The sequence below is a fragment of the Sabethes cyaneus genome, chromosome 3 (assembly GCF_943734655.1).
Source record: "Sabethes cyaneus chromosome 3, idSabCyanKW18_F2, whole genome shotgun sequence".
NCBI lineage: Eukaryota > Metazoa > Arthropoda > Insecta > Diptera > Culicidae > Sabethes > Sabethes cyaneus.
The window spans coordinates 247,945,703-247,971,142 of record NC_071355.1 but is presented as its reverse complement, the minus strand read 5'-3'; the positions used below and the strand labels follow the sequence as shown (position 1 = coordinate 247,971,142).

General features: G+C 40.2%; 1 protein-coding gene across 1 annotated transcript in view; it reads right to left on the bottom strand.

The window, feature by feature from the left end:
* The window catches only part of LOC128741435 (elongation of very long chain fatty acids protein AAEL008004), a 51,744-nt gene extending 28,126 nt beyond the window's left edge, over positions 1–23,618 (bottom strand). Inside the window, exon 1 of the mRNA XM_053837249.1 lies at positions 23,125–23,618. The gene's annotated coding sequence lies outside the window, so the exon portion shown is untranslated. The remainder of the gene's footprint in view (positions 1–23,124) is intronic.
* Between the last annotated feature and the right edge of the window lie 1,822 nt (positions 23,619–25,440).

Genomic DNA, 25,440 nt, shown 5'->3' with positions numbered 1-25,440 from the left:
TGCCACAGCAAACTGACCTTACACTTGAAATTTTTATGACTTGTGGTTTGCAGTGAACTCATGAGACGTTTGTTTATTGAACAGTTTGAGAAAAAGATTTGGTCATTTGGGGTCAGTTGCACTAGACAGGGTCTGGTTAATTTATTCAAAAAGTTTCAACGGAATTTCCGTTTAGAGCCGGTGGACCATAAATCACCTCACAATTGTAGTTACTAACTACGTCAATAACTGTTGGCAATGTTTGTAGGAAACATCGCAAAAAAATCAAGCATTTCATACTGTAATTACAAAGCAGTCACCCCATGACAGGCTTGTTTTATTTTTCACTCGTCGCGTGATGTATCTACTGCAATATTCTTGGGATATGGCGGTTCGGTTTGGAGTAAGAATACTAGATGTGGTCCTCGTAACGTGTCGTTCTCGACTATATTGTACTGAAATATTTCTTCCTATGCTATGTGTCGTACGTTTTACGCTATGCGCTGTGTCAGCGTATAATTGTCACCGTTCGACGCGGTACAGTCCGTTTACGCTTATACAGCATAACCGATCCGCGTCGCGCTGAACCATTTCAATCATGAGCGTCCACCACACGCCCTATTTACATTTTTTTAAAAATTGTTATCTATAGTTAAGAATTTTTAAACTAAACAAGGAAATATGAACTAGGATTTATATAATGCGTATTATTCCCATGTAATTTGAAAGAACTCATTATGAAACAATCGTCCACCACACGTCCTATTGTTTCAAATTATATGTATTATTATTTTCATTCCTTATAACTTTTTATTCTATTTTTATGTATTATATCCTCTTTACCATTGATCTCTACCCTTATATTTGAGTCTATGTCCTCTACTACTCTGTATGGACCTATAAATTTATTGTCCAATTTTTTACCTATTTCATTTTTAATTAGGACTAAGTCATCTTTGTTATAACATTTTGGTACAATGTTTAAGTTATTTTTCATTGTTCTTTTCATCTTGCTAGAAAGAAGGTTTTCTCTTATTTCTTGATGGCATACTTGTAACTTTAACGTCAATTGCTTGCTATAGTTGTCTATGTCATAAATAGGCACTGGATTATCATTTGTTAAATTTGAAGGCATGTTACTATTTTTTCCGAATACTAAATAAAAAGGTGTGTATCCAGTGTTAGTGTGAACGGTATTGTTATATGCGAATGTGTAAAATGGTATCCAATGTACCCAAGAAAATAATTTTTCGTTACAATAGATGCGTAAAAAGTTTCCTAAACATTTGTGTGTGTTCTCCAAAGAACCTATAGTTTCATGATGGTAAGCTGTAGAATTTAGTTTTTGAATATTCAATAATTTGGCAATGGATGTAAACAAACTCGACATAAACTCTGTTCCTCTATCCGACGCAATTCGTTGTGGAACACCATATTTTAAAATAACATGCTCCACGAATGCTTTAGCTACTGTCTCTGTTGACTTGTTAGGTATCGGTGTTGCGGTTATAAATTTTGTTAACTCGCATTGCGTTGTTAGTATATATTCGTATCCATTGGTAGGTATCAAAGGACCAACCAAATCTACGTAGATTTTTTCAAATGCTGTGCTTGCTGTTGTCGTAATGATCATTGGAGTTTTTCCGCATCTTCCAACTTTTGATATCTGGCATTGCTTGCATTTTTTAATGAAATTCTCTACATCGCATTTCATGTTTTTCCAAAAATATCTTTTGCTTATAGTTGCAAGTGTGCGTCTAATACCCGCATGTCCCGCTGTCGGTAATATATGGTAGTCGTTTAGTATTAAAAGCTTTGACCTTTCGTCTGTTACTTCTTCTATTTGCTCTCCGATTTTTATTAAAATTGGTAATGTTTTTACTGATGATGGTCGACCATATATCTGTAGTTCTTCATATTTTTTAATGACGTCATATGTCTCCTTATTATTTTTGATGATTATATATTTTATATTATTAATTTTTGAATATTCCGCCACCTTCGACAACATTGCCCGTAGGTCAATTTGTGTCCTTTTGAGGGGAATTTCAATTACATCTGTGGAGATTTGCATGCTTTTTATGTTATCTTTCATTACCATTTTAACGTATTTGTCTTGTTTAGACGAAGGTTGATCAGTCCTATCGTCATTCGCTTTTTCGCCTTTAAGTTTCGAAGCTCTGGTAACGACTAGAACAGTTTTTCCATGAAGTGTTTTCAGGTCTTGAATCGAAATGCGTGACAACGCGTCCGCTATCACATTCTCGCTTCCTTTCCCGAAAGTTACTTCAAAATCATATTCTTCTAAAGCTAACCTGAATTTTGTTAATCTGCTGGAGGGGTCAGCTAAAGTAAAAAGGTAAACTAATGGTCTATGGTCACTGTAGACTTCAAATCTTCTTCCATACAGGTATGGTCGAAAATGCTTGATAGCCCACACCATAGCCAATAACTCCTTTTCTATCGTACTGTAATTTGATTCGGCTTTATTCAGAGTCTTGCTGGCATATGCAACCGGTTTGCCGTTGCTATTAGATAGCACAGCACCAATCGCATATCCAGACGCATCCGTATGTAAGTTGAATTTGTTGGTCTCCGTTAGATCCGGGTAATCCAGTACTGGTGGATTTATAAAACATTGTTTTAAATTCTCGAATGAGTTGTGGCATTCGCTACTCCATTCAAACTTTACACCCTTTCTGGTCAACTTGTTTAACGGTGTGCAAAGCCTAGCAAAGTCTTTTATGTGCTTCCGATAGTAATTTGCGAAAGCAACGAATCGCTTGACTTCATCCGCAGTGGAAGGGATCGGCCATTTTTTCACTGCTTCGATTTTAGCAGGATCAGGCCTGATGCCTTCAGCAGATATGTAATGTCCCAGGTATACTAAATTTTCTTGCAAAAAATTGCATTTTTCGGGGTTTAGTTTTAAATTTACCTCTCGCAATCTTCGGAAAACGTTCGAGAGATTTTTGTTATGCTCTTCTAGATTTCTACCAAATATGATGAGATCATCCAAATATACTAAACACTTCTCTCCATTAAGACCTGCCATCGCTATGGTCATTAGTCTTGAAAATGATGCTGGGCTTATTTTTAGTCCCATTGGAAGCCTTGTCATCTGATATTGTCCAGACGACGTCGAGAAAGCTGTTAGTGGCCTATCCTCTTGCTTCAAATTGCATTGGTAGTACCCTTGGGACAAGTCTAAATGCGAAAAGTACTTCGCTCCTGCCAATGAGTCTATGACCTCCTCTATATTTGGGAGTGGAAATGTATCGTTCTCAAGAACATTGTTAAGTTTCCGATAATCAACAACCAACCTCCATTTCTTTTTGTCATTCGCCGACTTTTTTGGCACTAGTAAAATTGGGCTATTCCATTCGGAACTAGTCTTTTCAATGACTCCATCTGACATCATCCTATCAATCTGGTCATTTATTTCCCTTTTTTGCGCCAGGGGAAGGCGATATTGTTTAGAAAATATTGGAGTTGTGCCATCCTTTATTTTAATACTGGATGTGTACTTATCCGTTACTGTTAATTTATCGTCTTTCAAGCAAAACACATCAGCGTATTTTAAGCATAGCCTCTGCATCTCTGCCTGATCTTGTTTTGTCAAATGTTTCAAGTTCAACTCATTTAAAAGTTTACTTGCTCTATTAGTATCGTATTTTGGCAGTTTAATTTTTCCTACCACATTGTAATCCCTTAGATCCTTTGTTTCAATATTTTTTGTTTCAATGCAAATTTCCTTATTTGCTATATTAATAATTCTTACGGGTAATTTCCCTTCTTTTGGAACTGATATTGAATTTGCTATGAAAACATGTGGCATTATTTCTTGTTGTAGTACCACACAAGTACCCGTCACACCGGTATCAACGTACCTTACCACCTCAGTACGAGCCGGTATAATGCAGGTAGATTGGTCATGTTCCCCAAATGGTATGCTGCACATATTATTTCCATTATTGGCAATATTTAAGGTTAAGGTAAGAGTAGTAAAATCTATTTTACCCTTATAAGCAAATAAAAAGTCTGTGCCCAGTAATCCCGCTATACCGCTGGGTAGCTGAGGCACTACATTAAATCTTACACTAAAATTATTATTTTTGAAAGTTAATATGGTATCAACTGAGCCCAACGATTTCGTTGCTCCATTGATACCCCTAATAGTTATTATATCTTTTGTATTTATGTGTATGTTATCAGGTAAATATTTCTCATCCAATAAACAGCAGGAAGCTCCACTATCTATTATGAAATTTATATCGGTATTAAATACCCTCAATTTAGTCCTTGGAGATTTAACAAGCCTTGATCGATCCAATTCAACGAAATAAATCAATCAAATTTGCATCCTCGTGTCTACTTTGAGTTTGAGGATGATTTTGATCTTGTTGTTGTTGGGAGTTTTCGTCTACTCGGTCAGCTAGGTTAACATTTGCTGGTCGGTGGTTACTTCTACCACGGTTGGGATATCGAGTATTATTGTTTCGATTGTTATTGTTATTATTGTTGTTGTTGTTGTTATAATAATTGTTGTTTCGATAACCTCCACGGTATCTACCATAGGAACGGTTATTACTTCCATAATCATTTCTTCCTCGAAAATTTCCGCGGCCTCTGCCACGCCAGTATCCCCTATTACTACGGCTTCCTTGTTGGAAAGAAAACCACAATGCACTTTCATTTGCTGTGCCTGTTGTTGGCGCAACCTCGAGTGCATCCGAAATTGCGTTAGCCAGACCCGACGGGTTTCTAGCTTTAACAAAAAAAGATGTCTGGGCATCTGCCAGACCATCGGTAAAAGCATTTACGGCTGTCGATTGCACGATATTTGCAGCCGCCGCCTCGTCTTGAAACGTGCCTTGGGAAACATGCGCTGCCGCAAGTTTTCCCGCAAGGTCTTCCATTTTCTCACCAAATTCAGCTATCGTGAGTCTACCTTGTTTTAAGGATTGCATCTCCTTCTCGACTGCTTTTGGTGTTAGTCGTACAGCAAATTTTTGTTTCAAAATTGCTGTTGCCTGTTGTATCGTTTCCGCTTTGTTTATAATCCATGTGTAAATCCTTTGTAAATTGTCCATGTGCCTAAAAAAATTTTTTTTTTTGTAAAGTAATTTATATTCTTCTTTTTTAACTAATGGATACTTCCCAATTATTTCTCTGGTTATATTTGAGATGTTCTATGGTCATCACATTTGACATTTTTTCCGCGCAGCAGCCGAAATTTCCCATATCTCGCTAGTGTGAAGTTTTCCATCCATCCGAAGCTGGAATCATCGAACGAAATTTTCTCTCGCAGTCATCGTCTGGTTGATTGAAATCATTTCCAGTTGTACAACTGAATCAGCACTTTTATCCGTAGAATGTATGTCGATGTACGAATGCAACGTGGAAGCTACTTGGGACAGCACTACACTTTTTTTTTTTTTTTTTTTTTTTTTTTTTTTATACGTTGTTTTTTAAAGCAATTGTTTATTGTTTTAATTGTTTTTATTTTGAATCACAACATTTGGTAGTTTCTTACACGTTTGGCAAATTTGCCATACTAATAGCTCTTTGGGCGACACTTTCTGTCTGTTGGCGGTGCAGTTTTGCTACTATCCGCACTACAATGTATCCTACAGCCAACGCTGCTATCACGCACAGTGCAATTGTTTGTGCGGTATGGTTCTGTTCAATGACGCTATTTGATGCGGCCGGTGCGATGATTTCATCCGCACTAACCCATCCCATTGTAATTTTTTTTTTTTTTCTCTACGATTCACGTATTACGTGGTCTCTTCCAGAACACTGTTCGAAGCGTGCTTTTTCGCTTTGCAACCAACAAGGACGTTTTTCATTGCACAATTTCTGAAACTATAACTTCCGGAACAAAACTCGACCACTTTTTTTTTAACTTGGGTATCTCCAACGCGTGAATCAGAAAATTTAACCGTATCGAAACTCGCTTTCACTGCATACTGGCGAGGATCGCCATGCAATATTCTTGGGATATGGCGGTTCGGTTTGGAGTAAGAATACTAGATGTGGTCCTCGTAACGTGTCGTTCTCGACTATATTGTACTGAAATATTTCTTCCTATGCTATGTGTCGTACGTTTTACGCTATGCGCTGTGTCAGCGTATAATTGTCACCGTTCGACGCGGTACAGTCCGTTTACGCTTATACAGCATAACCGATCCGCGTCGCGCTGAACCATTTCAATCATGAGCGTCCACCACACTACTTTATTGTTGTTTTCTGCGAAACTTCCAACCCGGTTCCACCCGATATAATTGATTTGATCGTGGCAGCACGTTTCGGTTCAATTATTTGACACACAACTCCCCGTCGGTCTGTTGGTCGAGTCAGAGGAAAGGAAAACTGCCATTCATTATCACTTGCAGTTTCACGGGATCATCCCTTTCGAATCGAAAAAAGCGATAATCATCGTATCACTTACCGATTACAACCAACGTGCAGGCTAAAGTTGACTGCAGTTTGTTTGTTGCCGCCCTCATCATGAACCCGGCACATCGTAAACTGGGGAATTCCACACTTTTCGGACAGTACGACATGTGTTGCGAACTTGTTTTTGTTTCAACGGTCAGCGATCATCGGGGTCGTAGCTAGGGTGTGCAATACCGTGACAATCGAGCCCCATGTTTACTCTGTTTTTATTCGCTAGACACTCTACTGCTTTGGTGGGCTTCGATCTACGTTCGTGTGACTAAAGGCGTAAATTTACGGTAAGCAGAACCGACTAAAAAATGTCTAGTCATTCAGCAGACGGTAGACTGGAAAAAAATAATTCTAGAATGAAAGCCCCTGCTAGTGAGGGTGACTTAATAAGGCGTTGAAACAAAAAAATGATCGATAAATTTTGCACTATCCTGTTCAGGTGCTGGTTCAGGGTATGTCGAACTATAAATTCTTTTGCGTATGTAAAATTATTCTTGGAATTTCGAATGCAAATTGACTTCAACAAAGCCAGACCATCTACCATTCAATCAGGAACCTTATCCTCGAGGTTCAATGAAAAATTATACAAAATATGTTAGATTCAACCCCATTACGGTGGTCACGGTTATATAGTGACTGTTCGCCAAATACGGCCACTACATTGATCGGTGACGGCAGAGTCCATTTAAACAGGTACCTACCTACCTTCTCATTAAATACTACAGCCACGAGTGCAGCCTGTTCTGCACGTCACCAATAGAAAAAAACAGCGAAACGAACATTCGCAAATCCGCTTTGATATCATCAGTCTGTAAACAATCGTCTTGATCGTTTGCGGTTTCCTAAACCTTTGAACCCGTCCAAATATTCCGCTGTTTATTTGGTGGGAGTTTGAGTGTTGTTTGCTCGTGATTAACTGATCACCCCGTAAAAACCCTCTGCGCAACGCGCAAGTAGTTTACTTAAATTGAAAGCAAAAAAATATCACAGTTTAGGATATTAATCGACTTTCAAATGAAATTTTTTGTATATTTAAAAAAAAAGTAATATACCTGGAAAATCTAAAGAAGAACTTTACTAAATCACGGAATTGTATTGCCTCAACGCAACCTAATTGAAATTCAACTTTTATAACCCATTCGGCTTGCGTTATAGCCGTAAACTGAACTAAACTGAAGCCTAGACCGTACGATTCAGTTTCAGTTTGCAGTTCTGAAGTCTGAGCTGAGCTGAGTTCTAAGTCTGAGCTTAGAATTGAATACTTTGAAGTTTTTTACATAAATATATACATACATATAGTGCCTACTTACTTTACTTTACTGGCAACGGTCCGTTACTGATCCTGCGTCGAACAAATTATGGTCTTCCAGTACCGTCGGTCTCATCTTCGACAGCCCACACCGGGTACTTCGTTTTGGCGGTGTTAATGGTAAGCCCCAATCTCGCCGCTTCCCTTTTAAAGGGACTGAAGGCCTCTTCCTCTGCTCTACGCTTGATTCCGGTGATTTCGGCGTCATCCGCAAAACCAAGAAGCATGTGAGATTTCATGATGATAGTTCCATTCCTTTCCACGTCTGCCATTCGTAATGCACCTTCCAAGGCAATGTTGAATAGCAGGTTAGAGAGTGCATCTCCTTGCTTCAGTCCAACCAACGTCACGAAAGCAGCAGAGGTCTCACCCGCTATTTTAACGCATGATTTGGATCCGTCCAGCGTCGCACGAATCAGCGCAACTAGTTTCGTCGGAAAACCATGTTCTCTCAGTATCTGCCACAGCTCATTTCGTTTGACTGAATCGTACGCCGCTTTAAAGTCTACAAACAGATGGTGTGTCTGCAAGTTGTAATTCCGGAACTTGTCTAGCAACCGACGCAGGGTAAACATCTGATCCGTCGTGTAGCGACCCTCACGAAAACCAGCTTGGTACTCGCCGACGAAGGACATCGCTTACGGTCTCAGTCTGCAGAACAGGATATGGGAAAGCACCTTGTAGGCAGAATTGAACAATGTAATTCCTTGATAGTTTTTATACTCCAGTCGATGTCTCTTTTTGAAAATTGGACAAATGAGGCCATCCAACTACTCCTCCGGCATTTGTTCTTCCTCCCAAATCCCGACAATGCTCCGGTGGATTGCGTCCTTCCCAGCAGCCTTACCGTTTTTCAGCTAACTGATTGCCTTCTTAACCTCCTCCTGCGTTGGTGGCTCCACAGCTTGACCACCGCTTACAATTCCTATCCTGTCCCTGCCTGATCTCCGCATTTACCTCTCCATTCAACAGTGTCTGGAAGAGCTCCTTCCACCTGGCTGCTACCGCCATTTTTTCGGTAAGCAGGTTGCCTGCACTATCATTGCACATCACAGGCATGTCAAAATTCCTGCATCTCACCGTTTTATAGCAACTCCGTGTGTGCTGACGTATCGCTCCTCTGCGCCGGCGAGCACGTGTTCCTCGTATTCGCGTTTCTTCAGATGATGGATTCTTTTTTCCGCAGCTCTAGTTTCTCTGTAGCTGTACCTCTCTCTGTTTTGACGCGTTGCCGCAGTGAGCATGCGACTCCTGGCCTGGTTCTTTTCATCTGTCACTCTCTGGCATTCGGCATCAAACCAGCTGTTACGCTGTTTTTCTCGCGTCGTGCCTACCACCTCTCTCGCTGCTGTTTGAATGGCACCATGGATGTTCCTCCACAGCCCATTTATATCTTCTTCTTCTACCTGCTGTTCTGCGATTCGTTGGTCAAGCTTCCTGGCGTACTCCACTGCTACGCCGTCTGCTGTTAACCGCTGAATGTTGAAACGAAGCGTCCTCTCAGTGCGAACTTTCGCCGTGTTCGACAGCCTTGCGCATATCTTACTCACTATGAGATAGTGGTCAGAGTCGATATTTGGTCCCCGAAAAGACCGTATATCGATAACATCCGAAAAGTGTCGTCGACCGTCAATCAAGACATGATCGATCTGAGAGCCAGAGTCTCCATTTGGATGCCTCCAGGGGTGTCTCCGAATATTCAAACGTGGAAAGTAGGTGCTACAGATGGCCATTCTTCTGGCCGCGGCAAAATTAATGACCGTTATCATTGGTCGACAGATGAAGGCTATGTCCTCCAATGACTGGACGGAAGAATTCCTCCCTCCCGATCTGCGCATTTGCATCTCCGATGATGATTTTCACGTCGTGTTTTGGGCACTCTCCATAGATGCTCTCAAGCCTGTCGTAAAACTCGTCCTTAGCATCATCGGATTTATCATTTGTCGGTGCGTATAAGGTGATTAAGCTGTAGTTGAAGAATTTGCCCTTAATTCTCAACACGCATATACGATCGTCTACGGGCCTCCATCGGATAACTCGTTGCTTTTGTTTTCCCAACACTACGAAACCGACTCCATGTTCTGCTTTTTTGCCGCCACTGTTGTAAAAGTGGTACTTGAAAGAAGTGCCTGCAATAGGGTCTACTGCACGAAACTCCCCAAACTCCGGAATTTGGGCATCGAACTTCCTGAATAGCAGCGATCTCCACTCCGAGTTGATGCAGCTCTCGAGCAAGCAAGCCAGCCCGTGCTGGTTCATGGTGAATTCGGTATAGTGCCATATACGAGCAAATAGAAAGAAAAAACACACCCGGAGGTGGTTAACCACGAGACTTGCCGGAGTGACTGTCGGCAACGCACTGTTTGTTTCTGTTGCACTGACCGAGTAGATAACAGTCTACCTTCTCGGCGAGAGAAATTTATTATTATTTATTTATTTATTTACTTCAACTGACACTCAGTCTAAATGAATAAACCCATTATCTTTTCCATTTCACAACGTATTATACACTTAAACATACATAAAATTCACAAAATATTACATGAAATCTTGGTTAAGTTAAATTAGACCTAATTCTAGCTTTAAAAGCGTTCGTCGTTATAAAAAAGTCATAGTGGTCGTAAACGTCATTAAATACAGAGCACATCGTCTGGATTGGTTCGTGTTGTCCGTATTGAGTGCGGTGGAAGTCGAGCCGAAGAAATTCACAAGATATTAGCGGTCGAGGCATTTCGTTTATGTTTACCAACGCCAGAAGTTCAGGAGCATCAATTTCAGAATTCAACAATTAGGCGACAAAGACGGCTGTAGATCCCTCCGCGTAGTTTTGCTTAACGTTTCGATATTCAGCAGCTTACAGTGGTCCTCATAACGAGGAAGGTTACGAGGGTCCGACCAGGGTAGAATTCGTAATGCGTGTCTAATAAACCTCCATTGCACTGCTTCGATTCTAGCTGACCAAACATTTGTATACGGGCTCCATACCACAGAAGCTGTGTCCAGAATGGATCGAACAAGCGAGAAGTAAAGAGCACGCAAAAAATATGGATTACGGAATTCATTGGCAACGCGCATGATAAAACCCAAGTTGCGATTTGCTTTAGCAATAATGTTCGAGTAATGATTGTGGAAGGTCAATTTAGCGTCCAGTTCAACTCCTAGGTCTTTAACAACACTGACGCGTTCCAGAGTAGCCCCTCCGATTTGATAGGTGTACACTATCGGTGGTTTGCTGCAAGTGAAGGTGATGATTGAACATTTAGAAACACTGATGATGAGGTTGTTTAAGCGGCACCATTCCGTAAACTTATCGATAAGATCTTGCAGATGTTTGCAGTCTTCCACTGACCGCACAGCGATGAATGTTTTAAGATCGCCAGCGTATAACAACTTGCGGCCAGGCGGTATAACAAAACAGACGCCGTTAAAAAATATAAGGAATAGTAACGGTCCTAAGTTACTTCCCTGTGGAACTCCAGATTGATTGCAGAAACTGTACGATTCAGCAGAGCCTAACTTTACTGAAAGCTGACGATTTGTAAGGTACGTTTGAAGCCAGCACACGAAGCCTTCAGATGCGCCCAAACGTCTCAGTTTGCGAAGCAGTATTTGGTGGTCAATGCGGTCAAAAGCAGCTTTAAGGTCTGTATATACTGTGTCCACCTGAGCTGCAACTTCCATCTGACTAAGGCAAAATGAACAGAACAGTTGCTCTATGGAAATGTAAGACTTCACTTTACTAAACAGCAGTTTTCCCACGAGGATCTCTAAAAGTTTCGAACCGGCACATGGCGAAGTGATGCCACGGTAGTTTGTTACGTCACGCTTATCTCCCTTTTTGTAGATAGGACAGATGTAGGACCTTTTCCAAGACTCTGGAAACTTGCGCTGTTCGAGCGACATGTTGCATAGCTTTTGCAATGGTTTACATAATGCTTCAGAACATTTTTTGAGTACAACAGACGGGATTCCATCTGGATCCGCACTAAAGCTGGTTTTCAATTTCAGAAGTCCCGCTTCAATGTTCGCTGTCGAGAAAAGGAAGGCCAAAGTGTAAAATATCATCAGGAATAATACGTATCGCTTCATCAATTTGTGAAGTTGAAGCCGCTGTCGAACTAAACACACTAGCCAAGTGTCTAGCAAACATGTTGCAAGTAGTTTGGATATCATCAGACACTAAGTCTCCGTAAAACATATCAGAAGGAAGGCCATTTTGTTTACGTTTATCATTAACAAACGACCAAAATCGTTTTGGGTTTCTTCTCAAATCGTCCTGTGTACGCATTACACCTGCGTTAGCTGCGCGGCCGGGGAGCAGGTACATGCGAACAAAAACATCTTTTCAGCTTTTCGTTAAAACATTCGTGGTCTACAATCCCGATAATGTCAAATTCTGACCAATTCACATTGATCAGTGATTGATTTAGTGCGTTAAAATCGGCTTTTCGAATGTTGAATTCACTTACTACCGCAACTGACTCAAATGAAGGCGGAAGTGTAATACGCAACGAAAGAAGAAGCGGGGGGTGAAATTGATCAGCTTCGATTATCGCTTCATGCGCCTCGGATAAACTACTAGCATCTCTAGCCACGTCATTCATGAACACCAGGTCCAATGTATGGTTTCTGCTGTTGATAACAGTATTCATTTGTCTCATGCCCATTATGGCAAATAATAAAGAGCAATCATACAAAAATAATATCGTCGCATAGATGCGTGTGGTGCGTATACGAGAATAATAGAATTGGAAGAATACAACAAAACTAGGTAGTAGACTGCCTGATATAACGGGCGGCAGTAGTTAGTGAGTAAAATACTCGGGTAGCAATTGAAAAAGCGTGGATGCGAACCCCACATGCCATTGCATAGCCCAATATATTTTTGACCTATATCGAAATTTTCCAGTACATCCAATTAAGGACAAGGTCGTCAGAGTCCATTTATGGCAGTCAGTATGGCATCGAATATCACTCTTCACTTCCCTTCTTCAGTGCATCAACATGTTCCCATAGACTCGGGAAACCATCACGAAAAAATAAAATTAGTTATACTAATCTGCTAGACGTAATCAGATCTTGCAACTCGAAGCACTAAACATTGCATTCTATAGGTTCTATTACTTTTTGGGGCACAACTTAAACTAAAACTGAGATTTCTGCCCAACTAAAATTCATCACTATATTTTCACTTTTTCGCCGTGGTTTTTTCTTTAATTTTTTTCGGCCGTTCCATTCATCACATCACTCGCGAAACTTAACTTGAAACACAGAAAACTTGAATTTACCACCCGAACAGCTATCTGGTAAGATATTATAATGAGTTTGCCCAAACTGTTCACTTGAATTGATATGAAAAACTTTACTTCGTTTCGATTGCAATTCCGAATCCGCGACCATCGTTTTTGATACGTTATCAAGGAAACGGGAGTGATGCCATATTTACGCTGAGCGTGAAATTGGCCAATAATTTTCACTATTAAATTAACCGTCGTAAAGTGACGAAAATATACTTATAAAATTCTCTGATAATAAAATTCACCGTAAACAACATTTTATGTGATAGAATTACTGTCGGATCTAGTTCAATAGCAAAAATAGATACGCGATTTTACGTTTCATAATTGTTCATAACAGATTATTACCTAGTACTAGCAACTTAGCACAAACAAAACGATAGTGGAAACAAGTACTGAAATCAGTAAAAAAGCAACTGGCCTCTGACTACCTTCACCTTAATCATTCTTCGCATTAGACACTTCTTCGCTTTCCTCTTAGTTTACGTTAGGACCACGTATAAAGTCATATACGAGTAAATAAAAAGAAATAAATAAATAAGGAAAACTAATGTTCTCCTAGGTTAAGATAAAGTTAGCAGCACAGTGTCCTAAAATAGTAAGTACTTTATATACAGTTAGAGACGGTGGGGCGGACCACGTCCTAAGGATGCCGGACGACTGTCCGTCCAGTGAAACTTGTTCTTTTCAAGAACCCCACCGGCACCAGGGTCCCCACTAAACCACACTAAAATAAATATGAAAATCCAGTATAGGTACCGAGTCTACACATCCAATTTTCCGATGAACGAAACCAGTTAATGAAAAAAGATTCATTAATATCCAATCGATTCCGACCTATATTTAGAAACAATCTTTTCTAAGTGGATCTCCAACTTATGAAATACGAGAGAAAGAGCAGAATCTTATACAACAGAAAGTGAGCAATATCCAGAAGAAAAAAACGACATAACGTGATTTTATAGGTTAATGATAGTACTTTGGTTTAACCAGCGAACGGCAGCAGCTGAACACAATTTATCTCCTACGTACTGTACATGTGACTTGAGCAAAATTACATTCGAACTTTGTTTAAAAGCTTCCGGTAATAAAAAACATTGAAAAGTTCTTCGCAGTTAATACAGGAAAAGTTTCAAAAAAAATATCACACTTTTGACTATAGGATATTCCAATTTAACTATCAAGTGCCCAGTCCATCGTGGTCAAAAGCTTTTTATACTCTTTATAGAGTACGTAATATGTAGTAACAAGTCAGCTCTGTTATTTTATGAATTTCAATGCTCTGCTGGGTGAAATCGAAATCATACAAGGAACTTGTAACGTTTACTAAGATAGTAAATAATTTTAAGAATGCTCCACTCAGTATGAAGCGAATAAACGGAAATTTTTATTTTCTTTGCAAAAATAACAACTTGTTTCCGCCAGCTGACGAATAAAGTTGCTTTGAATTGCATGTCTTATTTTAGCTCCCAAAGCAATAAACTTTTATTATGGGCTAGATTTTGTAATACACTTCTTGATTATTCATTCTGGTCAAAATTCTACGGTCGTACTTCGTCACGAAAACAAATTTTCCAGACCATAAACACTTCCAATCACATTACGTTCTTATCTTGCCGTCGAACAATCCAACCGAATTAAGTCGTTTACATGCACGTAAATTATTCGCGGCTGAACGAACTTTCTCAATTATCATAATCCGCACTCAGCATCAGCGGCGAGCGGGCTGCTGGAACAATTAGTAGATATTTTCGCATTGCTCCAAACTGTCAGCGGCGACGAATTCATGCGTGTGCGTGCGCGCTAGTGTTTGTGGTGCCAGCCAGCCAGCCAGCCAGCCACCGTCCGTCCGCTGCTGTTTAATTGCCTATCGTGTCTAACGATTTTCGCTCAATGGAGCGGTTTTCACACGATTATACTAATGAGTGTTCACAACTTGCAGCCACCACCACCAGAACCGTTGCAGGCGTTCTAGCACTATCCACTCGGAGTAAGTCGGTTCAACGGATCACAGCGGAGAATCCGCGATCGGTTCGCGATCACTCTTAACACTTTTAGAGCTTCCCTCCGGGGATGAAGATCAATCTAGGGTTCTGGTGGTAAACTTGCTCAGCATCAGTGCCGCATTCAGGGAAGTCCTAATTGCGATCTAAAACACCTCTTTCTAAATTTGTGGCAGCCAGGTAATAATCTTGCTGGCATACTCTGTCAACTGGAGGTTCGCCGCTATTTCGACAGAAACCGATCGAAATGCTGTTTCTCGGTTTCCACCGGCATCGGCAGGTTGGATTAGTGTGTCGTGCAATGTCCCGCCGCGCGCCGCAGCGACTGTGCGTGATTATGTAAAAAGATAAATATGTATTAGATACCAGATCGGTCCGCGTGTGATGGACTACTTTTTGGCATTTTGCCTGTTGATCTTTGTGGTATGCATTGGAGTTGTTGACATTAACCCTAGATTGACCATTTTCAAAACCTGTCACCATTGATTGATGTACTATTTTACTGGTAAACGACAGTTTACAGTTTACATTTACAATTCCAATTCTCAGGCGGACTGTGGATCTTACAAGGTTGCAAGCGGTTCTTGACCAGTACCGCGTCGCTCTTTGGCAAGCAAACCGTGAATTTAAGCGAGAGGTTGTTTGATAATGATGTTTGTCCTCCATTTGAGTGACACAACAGGTAATCGGTAACGGCTAACCTCTAAAGAAAAAAAAATATGGAAAGAAGCAGAGTTTCGTACTAATCAAGGGGCGGCGTCTAATGGCAAACTTCAAAATCTGGTTCTTGGTTTTATACCCCGTGGATGGAAAATGGCCATCACAAGCCAAAGTAAATTCAGTCCGTTGTCGTGAAGCGGTCAATTAAAATGCTATTAAATGAAATCAATGCTAACGATTATGTTGACCCAAAATATTTTTCTAATTTGTTTTCCAGTCTAACCCGGTTCGGTTTTATGACAGCCAGCCAGTTATGAAAATTTGCTCACAACATTAAGATCCGGCAGCTGCTGCGTGTTGCTAAATTGTAAGTCTTAGATGTTGCCATGGTCACATTAGCAATTTTTGTTAAAAGCTGAGCACTGAGCTAACAACAATGTTCGGTAACAGCCCGACCGGCGTGTGATGGACCTGCTGCGTGATGTGTTCGACAAGTGAGGGATGAATAACGATATTCTCACGCGATTAGACAGATTGTCGCGAACAGCGCGACAATGTTTGCTGATCTGGAGCGTTGACAAGCTATCAAGTTGGGAAAGTTTTAATTGCTCAGGTTGGTTGATTGAAGCTAGCGCAATGTACTGTGTAATTTACCTGTGATTTCTTTAAGCCCTTGATACAATAGCAGAGTAGCGACATTGCCGGAGTTTCTTTTCTTTCCAACAGGGTGTTGTTAGGGGGAACTTGTTTATCCCTCCTTTGCGCATAATCCGTTTTTGATTATTTTGGTATCAAATTAAGTATATTTTGATAATATTTAAAATATACTAAACTGAAGGTCAAATCTACATTTAGTGAACGTGACCAGTGAACGTTCACTAATCTATTAACGAGCTAGGTGCATTGTAGCACAGTAAATACAAAAGACGTAGCAAAACTTTATTCAGCAAAAGAGTAGATAATAACTAGTTCTTCAAATGTCGAATGTCCTAGCACAGAAGGTGGGACCAAAAGCAAAACCTAGGTGCTACATTCCGTTATCGAAACTTGACCTTCTGTTTTTATACGACAGACTTCGCAGCCAGCTGTTAGAGTACAGGACAATTGCTACGATCCTATTGACTCTAACAGCCTCTCCTCTAACAGGTGTGGTACCAAATTCTCAAAATCAAGTTTCACTTGATTTTTCCAGGCCAAAACATGCCTTTCAGTGTGAACTGAAAGTGCGCCGTAAGTATTTAAGATAGAACAATACTTAGGTCAGTTATCTTCTGGATAATAGTTTACTCTATAAATGCCTCATACTTAACATTTTCGTATTTTGCTTGGTTGAGGTGTGACAGTTAAATAAGCAAAATGTGTGCAGGACAGCCCTGATTGTACGGCCAACGTATTGGAACAGTTGAAACATTGGATGGGTAGAATATCACGACCATTGACTCCAGAAAGGTGAGGTTGATAGACGTACTAGCATCAATGACAAAATTGGTCCATACTGGGACTATTATGCGTGTCCTAACAATGATTTTAGAACAAGTAGTATTTTCTATTTTAGATCAGCACATTACAAAACGGGTAGCGATTTTCTTTACAGGCTATGTATGAAAGTTCACGAATTTCAAAATAACAAGCAAAAGTCTATAATTGACCTAAAATAATATATATTGAATTGTTCATTTTACGCATGGGGAGGATGTGGCATCCTGGTGTTTATACCAATTTAGAGGATTTGCCTGTAATGTGTAATGTATGTTATTAACACATTACTTAAGTAAATCCCGGTACCGTGTAAAGGACCAAAGGGAAAGGGTCAGAGTGAGTTGACAGTTTCCCGCGTTAAGGAGGGCGCAAGTTAATCAGCCTTAAGGTGGTCCAGCATCTTTGGGAAGATTTAGATAACTACTACTGGTTGCTGGCTTCGTGGCCCAGATTTTTTGTGGGAACAGAAAAATGTTGTTGGTTCAAAATTTAATCGTACTGCTTAAAAAGAGCGGCCGTATGTATTACACATGACACGATCGCACGGGTGACTACGTAACTCTCTTTGTAGCGATAGTAGGATGTATGAAATGTAATATAATATAATGTAATAATACGATTCTTCATGTATACATGCTACATGCGCTGTACGTAACGTTCATCAAAGTAGGAACATTGTATACGTTCAATCCTCAACATCGATATCGAAGTTATTTCTATGAACTAATTGAACCTATTTTATTAAAACGAATCAGTTACACTAAACCAAACAGTAAATCAACTTTCATGATCTGTTTTAACGTTGAATAGTGCTTTTCCTCCGGTAATCGGTACACGTCACGCGCAAGTTTTCAAAAAGCTGAAAATTTTACGCAAAACTTTTCTGCGGCTTATAAAAGAAGAACACTGGCTTACAAGCTGCAAACGTTTTGGAAGTGGCAGAAAATGTCGTGCATGACCAGAATACTTATTCCCGCCATTTGTTGGTCGTCCGCAACGGCGAAAAATTAAACTTTTCCCTCGTTGCCTGTGTTATTATCGTATTGACTGGGCAAGAAAATTTAATAAACTCTTCAATTGTTGCGTGGCACTTAAAAGGACCGATTGTTTGATTATCATAACTCCAGCTTGCAATAAACTTGCACTAACGCAATTAACGTAACTTTCTTTTCGGTAAATTGAAGTACCGATAACCGCAAACCAGGCACGGTTTTTTGCAACGAACCAACCGGAAGCCGTTCGTGTATAGTCATGAGTTACGATGAAATACCAGTCCAATTCAGGTGGCCAGCTGCAAGCGGCGTGCGATAATTCTGGTCTTTTTGTTGTCGCGAGCAGCACTTCCGCAGTTAATTGTTCCATCACGGCAGCCAGCTCCAGCTTCAATAGTTTCCTTTCCTCAGCAGCCGATGAATACGACCGACCGGGAACTGCAGACGTGCACGATTCGAGCATGACTTTCGCTTGCCCTTGATGTTTTCTCCTTTGCTGTGTCCAGACATGCCGGTGAGATGTTAGCAGTATCTCAGATATAATAATGCTGTTCACCGGCTTACCTGGTGTTATATACCAGAGCAAGCGACAATAACTGGTACCTCATATTTTTCATGGTCCATCATTCCATCATCTACGTTGAACAAATTGGAGGATTTCAATTTCAGTCTGAACAAAAGAGCAAAGTTACTAGTGAGTCGTTCACCTTTTGCTGCCAAAGAAAACTTACGCTACGTATTGGGCCAGCAATAATTATTAAAACAAAACATTGGGATTGGGTAGTCCTATGTCAAAAACATGTTGGCCGAAATCAAACTTATCGGCCCGCTGACCGCATTGGTCCTAGACGAAAGTTTTCCTACTCGGATGCTCAGACGGCTCTAAACCCCCGATCACCTTCGACGGCAGTAGATATGCACTGAACCATACTTGGAAGGTGTCGCAGGTCTATGCAACTCGGTGTTGAAAGCGCTGAATAGCAGAATACCTGTTGTTTGCCCCGGTTAAACCTGTCACTAAAGGAGCCATCGTGATCATAGTGAACGGGAGCTTAACGAGGAACAGTTGGTCCAAAATGTCCAGTGATTCTTGCGATCCGCTCCAAGGATGGACAGGTTCGATATGCTCTTGTAAAGACCACAAATAGAATTTTCGAAAGGCCTACGGTGAAACCATCAGTGTTGGACGTCGATGCAGTTGTAAGTACGTCGAATCGTTGACCGCGAAGTACCGAAGAAGTAGTCAAAGAACTTGTTGCATAATTTAAATTACGTTACGTTATCTATGTACCCCTAGTCCGTTACACAAATATTTTCGTTCCGCATATCGCCGTCATTCTGGGTATCCAACGGTAGATACAACTCATATACAAGACGGTCGGCAACAGACTGCCTGTTTCTATCACACTGATCAAAAGATCTATGAACCTCTTTGAAGGCGAGTCAGGTCATCTCAATATTCTAACAACTATTAATATTAATCCTTTTTTAATCAATAATGAAGGTTGGATATATAAAAAAAATACGATGTTAATCGAATATTCCGTATATTTGAGCCTTGGCGTGATTCTTGGAAAGATGGTGGTCCCGATCTTCGCCCAGGCTCGAGCAAGTGGGAGCAGGAGGTACTGGCTCCGGAATTGACATGTCAATTCCTATTGGTAGATGGCCAACTATTCCAAGCTAAAATCCAAGCAATTCTAGAATGTATCACTGTGTGATTGTGCAGGTACATTCAAATATATGCATCATGTCCGATAGTCAAGCAGCTCTAAAAGCACGTCAAAACATGTCTGGGAATGTATTCAATCACTCTAAAAATTGTCTCATCGTAACCAAGTCAGCTTGTACTGGGTCCCAGGTCACTGTGGAATCGATGGAAATGCTGTGATTGCAAGACTCGGATCATCTCATCAATTCGTAGGACCTGAGACCTGAGCCACAGGCTTATCTGCATGGGAATGTTCGAAAGTAGAATCAAATTGAAATATGTACTTTCAATGCCAAGCAGTCGGAACGGTTTATCTCTCCAAACATTTCAATGACTCGTAAAGTCCTTAAGCGTCTGAAGAAAGGCCTAAGCCTTTATGCTGGTCTTCTAACGGGACATTGCCCAAGCCGCTATCATCTGAAGCTTTAGGGAAAACTTCAAGATGATAGATGTCGCTTCTGTGGCATAGAAAAAGACGACTCGTAACACCTGTAATGCCGATGTCAGGCATTTTTCAATAAAAGTTTAAGGTTCTTAGTAAAAGATCAAAGCAGTTAGAATCATCGGATATTTGGAGAACAACTCCCAGCGCAGTACTGTGGATCACCGGGCTGGACAAATGCTATTAGTCAAACAATGACGATCGCTTCAGATAGTGGCGCGTCATCTTGACAACATAGCTATAATAAAACGGAGGATATATAGGGTATGTTACTGCTTCGTCGTAATTGCCTATTCCCGTCCTATCCAACTCAAATTATTAAAAATATCAGCGATTTTTATGACACACAATGCAAAATTAGTTATTTCCTAATATTTGTTGACTATCATACGCGATCAATCAAAGTGGGCTGAGACCTATTTGAATGCTTTTTTTCCTCAAAGAATTCCTAGCAGCCAAATTTCCCACGTTTTTTCGTGCGACGAAGAAGAAAATGTCGACTAATCGTTTCTATTTCCGTCATTCATCAAATGAAAATAACTAACGCAACGCACTGTCGTTATTCTGCAGCCGGGAAACCCAAGCAACACAGCTTGTTATAGAATAATATAACATTACATACATCAGCACTTCTCTATTACCAGAAAAGCGCAAAAATTGAAGTCTAATGAAACAACAATTGAAAGAAGTATGTATTAGGCTATTTCATACCATTTAACATTATTATAGCATAAGCTACAACTTGTTCTTCCAGTAGTTGAAATTTGGTAATGGAGATATAATAAAAACTTTGTATCGACATGTTGACAAAAACAAACATTATTCATTTGATATGAGCTGTCAAATAAATTCATGTTATCACAAAACATCTCAAAACCTTAATAATAACGACACATGTTTTCAAAGTACGTTTATAGTACTCTTAAACGACTACTTTCCCTGAAGATTATTTTCTAATTTGTTTTGTGTGTTACTTGGGAAACTTGTATGCATCCTGCACAAATACATGCGCACTAGCTTCATAAACATTAATGTTATTTTCAGTTCGGACGATGAAAAATTTTGATGGGTGGATTTTAAAACGGTACGACGAATTTAAGAACTAAAGTCAGTTGCATAATTTCAATCGAATGCTTTACTAATCGCTTTTTAGTGAATTCAAAGTGCACGGATCGGAAGGTAAGTGTGTTTGAGTCAAATCAGCACAAGAACTTTTGGAGTATTCATTAAATCCACCTAAGACATGATGAAAATTAGAGTGGCTTTCCTTACTACGACGGGAATTAAACTTTAACAGTAGAGCAAACAAATGGTCACAGTAATAAAAATATCCAACATGGAAAAAATCGAATTGACCGAGTCGATAACAGTCTATTTTGTCGGCAGTAGAAACAAAGAGCAGACATACAAAAATACGGGCGACAGTAGTTTAGTCAATAAAGCAGTCGGGTACCAACCGAAAGAGCGTGGTTGCGTGGTTACGAAACATTTTTTCTATGCGTTTTTCGAAGATTGCTTGCAATCTCTCGCAAAAAAAAAAGACATGGCAATCAAAGGTTCAAAAATGTTTAAAGTTAAAGCGTGTATCGTAATGGAGAACGTATAATATACATATTTAAAAATAATAGAATAAAACTTTAACTGCTATTTTTGATTATTAAAATTTTGAATTATGAAAAACCATGCAAAGTTTTAAATTGTTAAACAAAACAATATTTGAGAGAATTTAGTAATCGCTAAAGTGTCTCATATTAACACATTTATCGATTAGTCGATTTTAAAGTTATGAAAAGCGTCCAAATCAAACTCGTTTCCTTAACTATGGTTCTATGATTTGAATACTAAAGAAAATATTTTATACAGATTTTCTATGTAATACATAAATATGGTATAACATAAATTATGTACAAATCTTATGCGAAATTTTTTTTGGTTAAAGTTTTCACGAGGAAAATGGCTCGAAGATTCTATTTGTTTCGATTGGTTAATTATTTTGTAACAAAAAGAACGAATCAGAAAATGTCAGAACCGTTTAACGAGCAACTATCTGGGACCGAACAGTCAGAACAGTAAGAAATATGCCACACAAACAAGCAGCTCTGCTTTCATTCAGAGTCTGTCATTAGTTGTGGTAAATCGCTGACTAACCCTGTGCTATAAAAGTCTTTTTTTTTCACTCTTCCGCGAGGGAAGCATCACCATCAGAGCAGTGCTATTTCTTGAGAATGAAACGACTTGTTTTTTTGTTCACATCAATCTCACAATTCAACTAGAATTCTACGATTGAACTGTTATTTCGAACAAACAATAAGAGAATACTTTAAATCTAAAATCTTAAATATCGTTGTTTATTACCGGCTGATTCAAAACTATGTTTCATAATAGTTTTAACTTTACAAGTATTGTCACACACCTTATTTGATAGTCTCATGCACCTTAGAATACTAATATGGGCCAAATTTCTCACATTCTAATTTTCTACATGCATCGGATGTCTCCGACAGTTCTGTGCTTCTGTCAGTTTATTCGCGGTCAAAATCAATACCATCCCACCGGCAAGTGACGCTCTCCTGTGTCTTCCACATTCACGCACGGGCTCTGTTTCAGTATCGACGAATATTTACCCTTTCAATTGGCAAATTTTATTCATTCACGAATTAGTCTGTTATCGATGTGTTATCGCTCGTCGTTCGTTCGTTCAGCCAACCATCGCACTACAGTATCTCATCCCCCAAACTTTCACTTCCTTCGTTTCGCCCGCATAACCAAATGTAGGAAAAATGTAAAGCTTGCACTTACCACATTTAAACAAGTACACCACCAGCCGCTGCTATTGAACTGCGATTAAATTATTGCACTTATGTCTTCGGCTCCAGCCACCGGTCAGGTTTTGTGCTTCGGATCGTTCAGTTCGAGTGCATTCCTAATTAACTGATAAACTGTTGGCTAATGTTTCCGCCCCACCGGGAACTGTCACTACGAATCACACACGGCCGGGCCGGGTTAAAAACAGCCGCTTTGTGCGCAGCTGCGAAAATTGCTCCTGCGGCAGCGATTTTCCACCCCCTTTGGAGTAGCAGTAAAGTAGGGCGCCAAAATTCGGTCACTATCTGCCGGCACAAAACACCCGCACTGCGTTCAATCAGCTGTTAGGTCACTTGCAAGTATGTATGCGTGTACGTGTCTAGACGATCCTGAAATGCAGGATGCAGGTGCTACAGGACAAAACGGTACGGCACGGTTCTTATCCGATCAAGCAGCAGATCACGACTGACTGCTGCGAACGAGTTCTAAACGTATTTTCAAAGCACCAACACTCACTCACTGTCAACAGTCAACAGTCTAACCGGCGTTCATCCAATCGACGGAAATCGGATCACGTTTCCACATGGGTCGATCGACAAAATCGACAAGATGTGCGACACTCTGCAAGCCAGGATCCACACACGATCACTTGTCGCTTTCTTCCGTGGTTCTGCAGAAAAGACGATCAGTTCGCACAGCGTCGACTAAGAACACGGCACCGAAACGGCGGGGATTTTGCGCAAGATTCGCGACTCGACCCGGTGGAAGAAGTTCAATAAATTAACGTACAAATAAAAACAACACCGCACTTTATAAAAGCTCTCGGGGTTGCGCTCTCCGTTTGCTCTCCAAGTTCTCCCTAGAGCGACAAAAAGCTCACATTCGCTGTCGCTGCGCCTGTGACTGTGGTTCATTAATTCTACCGTCGTTTTGGGGGTAGATTTTTCGCTCTCACTTTGTTGTCGGTACACGGCAGCCTGATGGGGGGTTGTTGTTGCTGCCGGTTGGAACTCTCCGTCCGAACCGCTCACACTCGGAAACACGTATGGAAAACTGCATACAATGTCGGTGCCGATTGCGGTTGGCCTTCGAAGATCTAAAAGGCGACCAGCTCTTTCCAGCTACTATCTAACCGTGCGGATAGTGTGCCAAGAGGGCTCCGGTTTTTTTTTCTTTCGCCGTAACAAGTTGCTTCGCTAGTTAGCTTGACAGGCCGACTAAAACTGCGACTAACATGGTCAAAATCTGCGACTAAACTGAGCGCGACTGCGTAGCGGGCGAGCAATAAAAAAGTGACTAGCGACGAAAAAAAAAGTATATATCGAAGCTCGAGAGCTGGTTTGAAACCAGATAGGGAAAATTGTAAACTGGGTGTCGGATTTTGAAAAATTGTGTGCCGATCGAAACTGAATGGTTGTCGATCAGGTGTGTACGTTGTTGTTTGTTGTTAACAGTTAGTAAACGGGTCTTTATTGTATTTGAAGTTTTGCAAAAATATTATATTGGCAGCTACCATGGAATGTAGCTGTAAATTGATAAAACTAACCAACATCTATCAAACAACACAGTTATTGAAATAAAAACATATATTACATTTGATGAGCCATATATACCAAAATTCTTGTGTCCAATTCGAAGAGTGCAACCTTTCTACAAAATCAATTAAAAAAGAATTCATCTCTTATAGTTTATAATCTTGATGTCCAGAGTTTAGAACTGAACCGAAATTCGATAACAGACACTGATAAAGTCTGCAAGTCGTAGGTGAAATACGTATCTGTCGTGAATAAAATAAAATCAATGCTAGAATTTAATTGCAAAAAGTTTTTCTTTTCTTTAATTTCTGGTTTCGTACTCCATTAAGTTACTTGAAAAACTTTTGTGAATTCTCTTTGATTTTTCTTGGCAAAAGTAGAATTCAACTTAATTTCAAGTAGAAATTTTTTTTGATAAGTTTTATATTTTAGCCCTTAGTCGATCAAAACGCAGTCACACCGAGTAATTGAAATCCACGTCGAGATAACAAATTTTGTTTTAAATTTATTCCAATTTATTCTGCGCTGGCTTCCAGTATCGGAGTCGGTTCATAGGGTTTGGTGAATAACCTGGATCTGGAAGCTACTGTAGCTGTGCTTAAATTAGAATAATCGCTGAGAAAATGCCACCAATGGTACTCAGCTAACTTGACTGCTGCTTCCCGTAGGCCTCCGAAATGAAGAGAGCTCGGTGGATTTAAATGTCAATGCATTCCATCGCCTGCATTCTTTTGATATGTTACTTCGCGTGTCGGAAGGACCACGACAATCGACC